Here is an 11,740-nt window from a genome sequence, read left to right as displayed (position 1 = left end):
TGGTTGATAGTTAGTTCCAATCTTTCTTCCACTGACAAAGTGTATCCATTTGAATTACATTATTTATGTCATGATAGGAGAAGAGAGGGGTTATAAGAGCATCTAGGGATGAATGAGCGAGTTTTGTGGCCTTATCCACGCACGTTCGTTGCTCTCTATATAACGGAGACCAGGAATCCCAGGAATCCATGTGTAGGTATGAAATGTTTTTCGTAGTGAGTAATGTCATAATATGGGAGTTCTGAATTTATTTTCCCAGCAATGTCACAAGGGTTGTGAAAAATTCGGATACTGGTTTTGTTAGATAGTGAGTCACTGAATATTGTGACATTCCTGGTATCCACTTTTAGGATAATGTATTTAATTTCTATATTTATTATCTTACTTACTCACACTGTATAAGAATATTAACAATGTAATGGCATTTGATGCGATGCCTCGGACTGATTATAATAAAAACTAAAAATATGTTTTGTACTGCCCATACACTTGAACATGATACTACATACATAATTATACATCATGTATTCGATGGTCATCATCGTTCTTCCTGTGGACAACGTCGGGCAAGAGTTTAGCTGATAGCTCTTGGTGATATATATAACAGTTCGATCTATAACTCTAAGGTGATGGAAAACAGAATGCGAAATATACAGAATATGAAAAAATCTGTTGTTCAGGTACACTTCGTCTTGGATAGTAGAAAAGGAAGAGAGAAGACGTTTGAGATTGAAGTTTGTTGTCCGTTGAAGAATTTGTTTGGAAGCCGATAATATAAATAATAATGATTAATGAATAATTTAAAATATGTGAATATTTGGTTGCTGGCAAAGGCAATGGCTGGTAGTTGGAGTGTACTGCCGGTTGTGCCGTAAAACTTCCACACACTGGCGAGTGGTACGTACGGTTTTATAACAATATGAATAATATGATATTCGACAAAATATATTGTATACATATTTATAGTACGTCAATAGAGGTAAAATCGAATAAATCCAACTTACTCTATACTTTAAAACAGTAAAAACAATCTAAACAAAAACTTAAATAAAACGTTAAAATACTATTAACAAAATATTTTAACAATAGTAATGTTAAAATGTGTGTGAATTAACACTAAATAGCAAGTGCCCTAATAAAATTAATAAGCAGAAATCAAGAATTGTTCGAATAGGAAAGTTATAGAAATTAGTAACTACATACATTTACTACCTAGGCATAAAATAAAATAATGTTTTTTTCATATATTATTTAAAATGGAAATTAAAAATTAAAAAAAATAATTAAATAATAAATAACTTTTGTTGAAAATTTTTAAAAAAGAGATAGAATATTGCATCATCTACATATAATTAGTATTTATATAATTTATTGAGCAATATAATAGGTGCGTATTAGGTATGATGTAAAAGCATTGTATTTGTGTATTTATCACCTATGTAGTAGGGATTATAAAATATTTTTTTAATAATTTCTAATATGTAACAGCACATGAATGAATTTAAAATGACATTATTATTTAAGTACCTATAATGTATTCATTTTTGAGTTTGATCTGATAAAATAATATTGTCGACTGTCGTATAGTTTATTTTCACTTGGGTGCAGTGAAAAACATTTAACCTCTCTCTTGTATTGTGGTGTCGCTGGTGTTAAATTTATGACCACCAACCATTGTGGGGTGTTGCTTTACACTTCATTGGAGTGTTTTAGAGATCAACAATGTATATGACATACACAATCTGACATAGGAGAATGATAATGAGAGATACAGTGAAGATTTACACTTTGTACTCGTACCTCATCATGGTTCATTATAAATCCACCTTGTATTAACCCATATTGCTTTTACAGTCTAATGGAAATACTACATTGCCATTGCTATTATTTTATATAATAGAATTTCAGGTTAAAGAAAATTGGACAATTAATAATCAATAATGCATTTTTTATTATAAACTAATCAATATTATTTTGTATTTCTATAATATAAATATAATATAATATATAAATATATGTATATACGTATCAATATTATAATATTATATGAAGTCAAATTATATTTATGTGGTAAGAGAATGTTAGGATTTATCCTTTAAATTACAAAAATAATGTTTTTCTATACAAATAGATTGTATGACTAATAACATGGCAGAGAAGACACTTAGACTTACCAGGTTTTGCCACATGGTGAAATAAAATCACTATAACCTATAAACAATTACAAATAAGTAAAGAGGGACATATTATTATCAACTCCTGCTCCATCTCTTAGCTGATACACTTTTGACGATTCATTATGAAGTGTACTAGTATATTTTATATAATAAACTACTTGTTTTAACTGTTGTTGTTCATTGGTTTCTGTATATAATGAAGTACAAAGATATTTATAGTTTTTTTTCTAATATTAATTTGTTTTATTCCCAAGAAAACATTCTAAAAACTTCTACATTTGATTTGGTTCGTTCAAACTTCACAGTCTAGCACGCTATTGTTTCAAAGTCTTTTGTCACGTTACATGTAGAATAGATGAAATTGATAGTTAATTTAAATTTGCTTATTATACTGGCAATCCACGTAAGGGTTTCCCAATGTTTACTTTGCTTCTATTTACTAATCAAAAGCCTTGAATAACATCATGGTTCGAAATCAATATCGAATCTGTTTATGTCTAAAAATATGACTATATAAATCACGTAATTATTTATATTAGCATCAGTAAGTATTTAGTTGACACTTGTAGCTATTGTTTGGTTTTTTTTCATTTATAAATAAGATATTTTAAAGAGGAAAAACAAATAATTTTGCTGTAAATATTAACCAAAGCAACTATATACCTATTTTTTATTACTTATTAGTAAAACAAATGACTTTAATATCAATATGACATAAATATACCATATAATATATTTAGTAAAATTGGTTTAGTAATCTTCTTGTACAATATTTTTATGTACACATAATTAATATAGAGTAGAATATAACAGTTAATTTGCTTGTGATTTGTATATTATAGGTAGTACCTATAACCTGGGGTACCTTTATTAAAAAATTATGATGATAACTTTGAAAAATTAATTTTTTTTGAGTAACGTAAGTTTGCTCTATAATTCAAATAAATTGATCCATAGGTGATTGATGATATATCAAAATTTTACGCTTACTATTTAAACAATATATATATTTTTTAATGTATTAGTTGCTAGTTGATTGATTTCAATTTTTTTATAAATCGATGGTATTTTACTTAAGTAAAATTGTTATGAATTTTTTTTTATACATTTTTAACTTCTTCTGATTTTATTTTTAATTCTGTCAAATATACACTGAACATATATTATACGCTCCATGCATTTGTTGGTGGATCAATTAACAATTGGCACTGACAGCAGGTTTTTGACGAATAGAGGAGAGTATTTGCGAATAAGAGGAATTCGCGAACAATGGACTCGTATTTTAGCACTGGTTAAAGGGCTGGGAGTAAAATCTCCCGTCGATACATGATAATAGGGGTAGAGAAGGGAGACATATAATATGAGTCACTGCCATTCCAAATTGCTGCTTAATAAGGCCATGTCATTAGGCTTCTGACCTTTTGTTCCGACGAGGGGAGGTTAGACTCTTCACTAAAACGATGTGGTCAGGTCATTGACAGGATTTTTTTATTCAAACTGCTGACATGGACAAGTAAAAGCTCTAATACAAATCATATATTATACTATTTTGTATTTTGTTGAGCTCTTGTTATTTTAATCTTCCACATTTATTAAACGTTACACTACAGATCTTTTGTTTGAGGTTTAAGTTTAGTTTTATGTTTTGACACAAAATATGGTTGCTCACGCAATAGTTTTTAATTTATATACTTAGTCATATATTTTGTATAAGAGTAAGTTTTCAATTTTTTATTCGATTACCTAAAAAAGTTAAACATTTATAATTTGAGTGATTTTCTATGTAGTGTTTTTTATAGGGACTCTATTCCAAATGGAAAAATAATATACGCCACAACCATCTCAATATAAATTATAAAGTAAAATGCATTTTCAATCCGCAATAACAATTTAAATGCGTCATCGTTATACTTCAGCAATGACATATTAACATATTACAATATGTTAATGAAAAATCTAAAAAAAAAAATGTACCTAATAATAAATAATTTTAATCAAGACTGATTACTTTAAAGTTTTTTTTTATTTCTAGTTTTAACTTTCATTAAATGTATTATCAAAATAAATAGCATTTTTTGTACACTAATGAACGCGAACTGCAAGTACTTTATTCAAAAATATTTCTATTACTCTTAAATATTCGTTATATGTACACAGTACAGTCTATCTAAAATTGAATTGTTGTAATTTATGAAAACATCTTAATAATAATTACAGTTGGTATTAAATTATGCTTTTACCAAAAGCTTGGTTAATTTAATGTAGGTTAGGTAATAAACAAATATTACTTTGAAGTGTTTAATTATTGATTACCTAGTTACTCGCAATCATAATTCGTATTGTATTGTTTAAGGGTTCTATTAACATTTTTAGATTTAACAACAGGGAAATTATATTTTTAAATTAATTATTAAAAATAGAAAGCATAGACCGGATTATACAAAAAAAATAAAGTTTGTCATCACTTATCAAATTAGTTAGGTAGTATAGTTGAAATAACAATAACTCGGTTATAAAATGAAATGGCACTCGGCATTAGGTATATTGTTTGTGATGACTATTAGACTAATTTAAATAAAGCAATATTTATATACAATTTTAAGGTATGATTTAAATTATTTTAGTTGTGGAAACATAATCATTTACTTAGGTTTCAATCAAAAAGTTTAAATTTACAATTTGATACACATATACGGGACTTAATATAAAGTGTTTCAGTGCTCGGGCTATTTTTTGTACACCTCACTATATCTGAATATAACTATAGCGTGTTACTTAGTAGTATTAATGTTCATTTTAATACTTCCCTTATCGAATAACATACGACAATTCGGTAAACTGCACATTTTGTTCATTTATATGACACACCACTGAAAGATGACCTACAATATGAGTAAAATATAACACATTCAATACACATATAAGCTTAACTCAGAATGGATTGTGACAAGAATGTCATGTCTCCCGGGCATTGTAGTGGTTGGTTCACAAAACAGTTTTTTGACATAGGATTTTACTCCTGATTTCTTTTGCTTCGTACCTATCTATTATATTTATTAGCATATACCAACATAACCATCACCATTTCTCTATACTGATTTCGTACACAGTCACTAAGGAATTACATGATTTTTTCGTGATATTTGTATTTCAATAAAATAACTGTGAGTTAAAATTGTAACAATCATTTATACGTTTATAACATAATATTATACGATTATACGCACTTTTTTTACTATGTATTTCAATACAAATTAGTACTCATATTCTCCTCAATAATCAATACGTTATGCTTTCACAAAGATCGTAGGTATGGCTGTCTGCATGTAGCTATTAGTTCATACAAGTCATTATTGTATCACAGTGTAAGTATTTTTATTCCTGAATTGCAATTTTGTGTTTGACCAAAAAGCGTATTTAATGAAGTATGGTGTCAAATGCTTGAAGTCGAATCCATATTATATTAAACCAAATGTGTGTGTATTAATAAAATATACAGATGTTTTATTAATTGATGACATTCCTGGTAGTATAAGTTAAAAATGTATGTTGGTATTTGTGGATACTGCATGCACCTTTGTATAGTAAGTTTATGGTTAAGGGTAGGACACTTGATAAAATATAACTTCAATTTGCTCTATATTATATTTTTTAAATTTTGTTTCCTCTTTTAAATGTATGGACGCTCACGATCACTAAGGCCTCATTAATATATTTTAACATATCACACTAAGTTATTGTTTAACTCACCTATATAACACCATTTTCTGTATTTCAACAAAAATCCACTACCTGTTAAAACAACCCTTATGTTGGATGATGGTAATACTAACCTTGATTAAAAAAATCAAAATTTTAGGTTTTTGATCAATATATTATGGCATGTTTTTCAATAGCCTCATTGTTTCATCATAAAAAAAGCTATGGAAGTTTCTGTGTATACAATTTACCTTTTGAAAATAACCAAAATATATAAGCCAGTCATCGCTAGTAGCAAGTAATTATTACTCGTACATATGAAACTCAAACTGTATATTTATATTTTATTTATATCATATATGATGGTATCCAACAATCTAATATTATTTTGGTATTTCAAAATCCGGGAGAACCTACTTATGGACAATTTTTCTATGATTTTAAACTTTTAAACATGATATTTTATAAAAAGTTTTTTAATTTCATAACATAAGTAGGTATCTAAGTACAGCGTATCTACGCATTAAACATATTATATAATAAAGGTAGGTTCCTATACATCTAATAGACTTATAGTACCTACCTATTTTAACAATAATATTGAAACGATGAGTATTAGGTATTTGTATAATTGTATGGCCTTTACCTATAGCTTGGAAAATGCATAAAACAAAAATACTTATAATTGAGACACATTATTATATGATATACCTATGTATAATATCTGTCTTTTCTTTTTAATAAATCTGCATTCAACTATCTATATATATAAACGTCTTTTTATGAAACCTCTATAACTAGGATTCCAAATGTCATATAGACAATGACGAATCCAGAGGTTTTTCAAAAGTGGGGAACTTTCCAAAAGTATTCAAATATCGTAGGTATCAGAAGTAATGTATTATATTTATGAGGGATTTTTAGTATGTGAAATTCTACTGCCGGAAAACATGTACAGCTTGTAATAATATTGCACATAAACAGTTAAAGAATATGTATTACGAATTACGTAAAAAAACACGACCCAAGGGTGGCATAACCCTACACCCTGCTTCGTATCTGCCACTGCATATACAGAACTTAGATTTTGAGTGAAGCGAAAGCTGTATTTCTTTACTTTCTTTGTTCGACCGTTTTCATGTGGTATATAGCTTACTAAAAGTTATTAATCTTATCCAAGGTAATTTTTTTTTTAATGAGAACTTTTTAAAAGAAATTACACCGAATATCGAAAACAGTGGAATACCTCTCGCCAACCGTAGTTTTTACCGAGCTGCACTCAAAATTAATATCCGAATGCAACGATTCAACATTCGAAGTTGCTTCCAAATTTATTATATTAGCAGCTAGAATTTCAATGCATTAGCATATTTTTAGTCAAATTTTCTTTTAGTCCAAATACATTTTTAGTCATTTTTTAGTTATGTCCACGATTCAGCTCATTGTATTTAAATTATATATTATATATATACTTGGATATTTTAAGCGGATAGAACATATTTTTTGCATATCTCAATAAAATACACACGTACTTATACCTAATTCATATCAAGAGTTTTTAATATTTATTTGGAAAACTAATATAAAATTGTAATAATCTAACGAAGATCAGTTATTATTATTTGTTTATCATAATTTTACTACCTATTTATAACCTGATATGGTCGATTATATCGAGTAAAACTTAAAATTTAGGTTTGCATATAGTAGACTATGATTGTTCATATTTACTGCCTAATTACTATAATACAACCTTTGTTTGCAGTGTAGAGACATAGTATTATATGTTGTGCGTCATGCGCGACATTTAGAGTAACATTTATATAATGATTTCGAAGAATGCTTTAGGTTCAAAATTAAGTTGCTAGATATGACAATTTTTTGAAAAATGTTCTGTCAAAGCTGATGTAAAATATTTACTTTATTGTATTATTTCCTACCAATTTTTATGTAAATCTATATTTTAATGTTTGATAGAATCTTAATTATATTTATTTCGCATGTAGTTACAAATAAAAGGCATATTTTACCTTTTTATTGCATATAAATCCTAGCCTAATAATAATGATAATAATACACCAGCTCTTTTCTACGTCGAGATAAGTGGAGCGATGAGACGTGTTTATAACTCTGATTACACATAAGCCACATGTTGTTGGTGTTTCCTTCATGGATTTGTAATTTCTAACATTTTTTTAATATACCTAACCTTAATTGCAATCATTAAACAATTAATTTCACTTTGTTGGTATCCATAATTATTTATTCGAAGATTTTTATGGTGAATTATTACATTCAATTTAAATTCGGTCAAGGGTTTAGGAAAGCGTCCTCTATAATAGTAATTTCAACATTTTTAATACAGAAAAGTAAGTTTCTCTGGATTAAAGAATGGTCCCTTTTTTTAGAAACAATCAAATACCATGCAGCACAAAAACGGAGCTTCCTGAAACTACTTTAAGTAGTTTTCCAAAATAATATAACATTTTTTCGACTACCATGAAATCAGTACTTATAATTATCACCGTGTGTTCAATAATTATCATAATATGTATAAATTATATTAATTTCAATTCAAAATGGTTTTTGTCATAATTAGGCGAAAAATGTATTCGGTGAGGTGAATTAACCAAATGGTTAGCTTTGACTCTGACCTACGGACGAGCGAAGTGTTAGTACCAACGCTTGAAACCAAAAACAATTTTTTCAATTTCGATTTCAGTTTCGGACATTGCTATTCATTTTTCCGATTTGGATATCGATTTCGGATGTCGGTAAATATTTTTTCCTATTTCGTTTTTGGTTTCGATTTTTAACTTTTTCAATCGGTATTCAAAATCGGTATCGAATATCAGTTTCAAGTCCTGGTTAGTACCTATTAATATCAACATAATATTTTTCTATTTAGTTGTAATACAGTTGTGCAGGCATGAAGGTAGCAGATACAAGTCTTGTTAAATACTAATTAAAATGTAAAATGATTTGATAAATGCTTATAATTTTTAATCGTTATAAAAAAAAATAACAGAATTTCACAACACCATGAATTACTCTATTAGTACAGTTCTTAACCAAACGTTGTTTATTCGTCCGGTAGAGGCCGCTCTAAGTAACAAAGATTGCATTATTATTGGTCATACACTCATATTATTATAATTATTATAATGACGTAGGTACTTAGATATTAATATATATTATTATATTAAAACATAATGATACTTATGGTTTTAGACGGTCGATCTTAAACTGTGGTGAAACTACTGCGAAGTTAATAATATTATTTTGCTAAACAATATATTATTATCATTTTAAATTTATTCGTTTGAAGAGTTAGGAAACACATATGTTCAAAAAGTAAGCAACTAACAAGATGAGACCGATAAAAATAGTAAAATGGTATTTTGTTTTTTATAAATAATTTAAATTATGTTTTAACTAACTTTTAGCACACAAAAATAATATTTTGAATAACCGACATTTTTTTTGCGATATTATGGTGTTAAAAGAATCTCCGTGTATATTGTATGTTTGAATAATATATTAATATTATAGGTAAGTCTAAATAATATGTAAGTATTATTTTTTAAATAGTACAGACTTTTGTATACACGAACTGCTTATAATCTTTTGAAATTTGTGAAAAACAGAGAAATTAGCATTTCTCGTTAATATCAATAATATTATTAGTAATAATTAATAAGATATTATTATAAGAAAGCCCTGAGTATGACAGTTTTCAGTTTTATGCTACATAATATTATATACAATTGTCAATTATAATATTTGAGAATATGAGTATAGGATACTATAGGTACAAATATCCAATAGGTATCATATAAATTAATAATATAAAATCATTGTAAGTACTTATACGAATATGCGGTAAATGATTCTGAGTGAATATGGTCTGTCACGTTGTAGACATTTTCAATTTTTGATTGTTTTAGCTTTTTTTCTACGTAAATGTTAATAACATTTTTTTTGTTGGACTAAAATGCTTGAAAATTTAACACAAGGTTCCTCATAAGTTGTTATAATAGCAATTGAAAAATTTTAAAGATCCATAAGCAAAGATTTTATGTGTATTTAACATTGTACTTTGACAAACTGTATCAAACTCTCGAAAATGTGCAAAACTATTTTGCACCTAAAATTGTATAATTTTTTCAATTTTTATTTTTTATAGCTACAAATAGAAAATTACAATAAAATATTCTCATCAATAGTTTATACCATTGTATCCATGAATTCAAATTTAATATCGTCCATAAGTCATTTAAGTGACCCAATTGTAACCTATGGGTTACAAGTATACAGTATACTGCGCAGCAGAGTTGTTCCCTCCTTTTTTTATTTACAATATTACAACTTATGAGTAAATTGTTATTAATTTTCATTCTTTAGCTATAAATATGAAAAAATGTTATAAATGCTTAATCATTAGTATACATTTAAAATAATATAGGCCCTAGAATAATGCCTTGAGGTACTCCAAAGTTCAAACCGAACAACTTTAATCCTTCACTTACTAAGTCTTAAATTAGTTTTATTCGTACATACATTTTGTAATAGATTCTTTCGGTAATGTGTAACCTTTACTCAGCTTTAAAATAAAAAGTACTGTATAGGAATCAATGATAATCGATTACTGCAGTAGACTAAGATGATAAGACTAAATTCAATACATAATTATATTTAGGCTAGGTTATGTTGACTTCGTAAAACTAAACGCTTATAATATGAGAGCCCCTGGTTAAATAATAATACTTTTACAGTTTAGGGAGCCAATGTTCTCGTATTGGAACAAGAATATTAATGATTTTAAATAGGTACACTAAGATGATTTAGTAATCTAATTTATAAGAGTATTGTGGAAATGTATTAAACATATAAACATTAATTAATGATTAATTAAAGGCTACGGAGCTAGTTTTTAGTAAAACTTGTCTTACAGGAAACGACCTGCAGAATAGTCAGATTTCCCTCATTTTGTTTTTTATTTACAAAAAAAAAACATTTTGCAGGTCCGATCAAAGCCGGATTTTCAACATTATAGTTATTGTAGCTAAAATATGCATTTAAGTATTGCACAATATTTCCAATTTTATCCCTTTTCTAATGTATTTCCCGAACATTACTTATTTAAGGTAAAATTAAAATTCGGAGTTTGATCTAACCTGAAAAAAGTTCGCATATTTTGGATAGGTGAAAAAATGTTTTCAAAATTCTACATACCAATACGCCGTGAGAGTTTTTCCTGTGAAGTCATTTTCGTTGATATAATACACTGTATCAATGACCCTTAAATAGTTATCGTACACTAGATTAGTAAAAAATTATTTTAATTAAGGTAGCGATTAAAATAAAATAAATCATTTTCAAATTATATAGAATTTCGGAAAATTGGAAAAACTGGCACCGTCACCCTTAATATAACCCTATTCAAACTTCCTGTTTATAAGTGACAAATTTAAAAAGTAATACATTTCAATATATTGTCTGTAAGTTGCACTTACTCCATTTCTACTTTATTATTATTATTATTATTATTAGGTATTTATAATGAATCCCCAATACTTTAATGATCAGTAAATAATATTAGAACATTAATTTAAATGTCGGTCATTAATACAGCTGTTATATTATACAATATTCTGTTACTGTTAAATATAATATATTTATGTATAGATTAATATTTAACGTTTTTATAAAAGAAGATATATCGATGTTAAATGAGACAAGATACTTAAATATCCAAAGTAGGTACAATTTGGTATGGGTATGATACACCTAAAATGTAAATAATATAACATATTTTCATCACCAATCATCTGATAACAATATACAGTGTAAGCGATGACATA

This window comes from Myzus persicae, unplaced genomic scaffold, assembly GCF_001856785.1.
Source record: "Myzus persicae strain clone G006 unplaced genomic scaffold, MPER_G0061.0, whole genome shotgun sequence".
NCBI lineage: Eukaryota > Metazoa > Arthropoda > Insecta > Hemiptera > Aphididae > Myzus > Myzus persicae.
Note: the sequence above shows the minus strand (reverse complement) of the source record.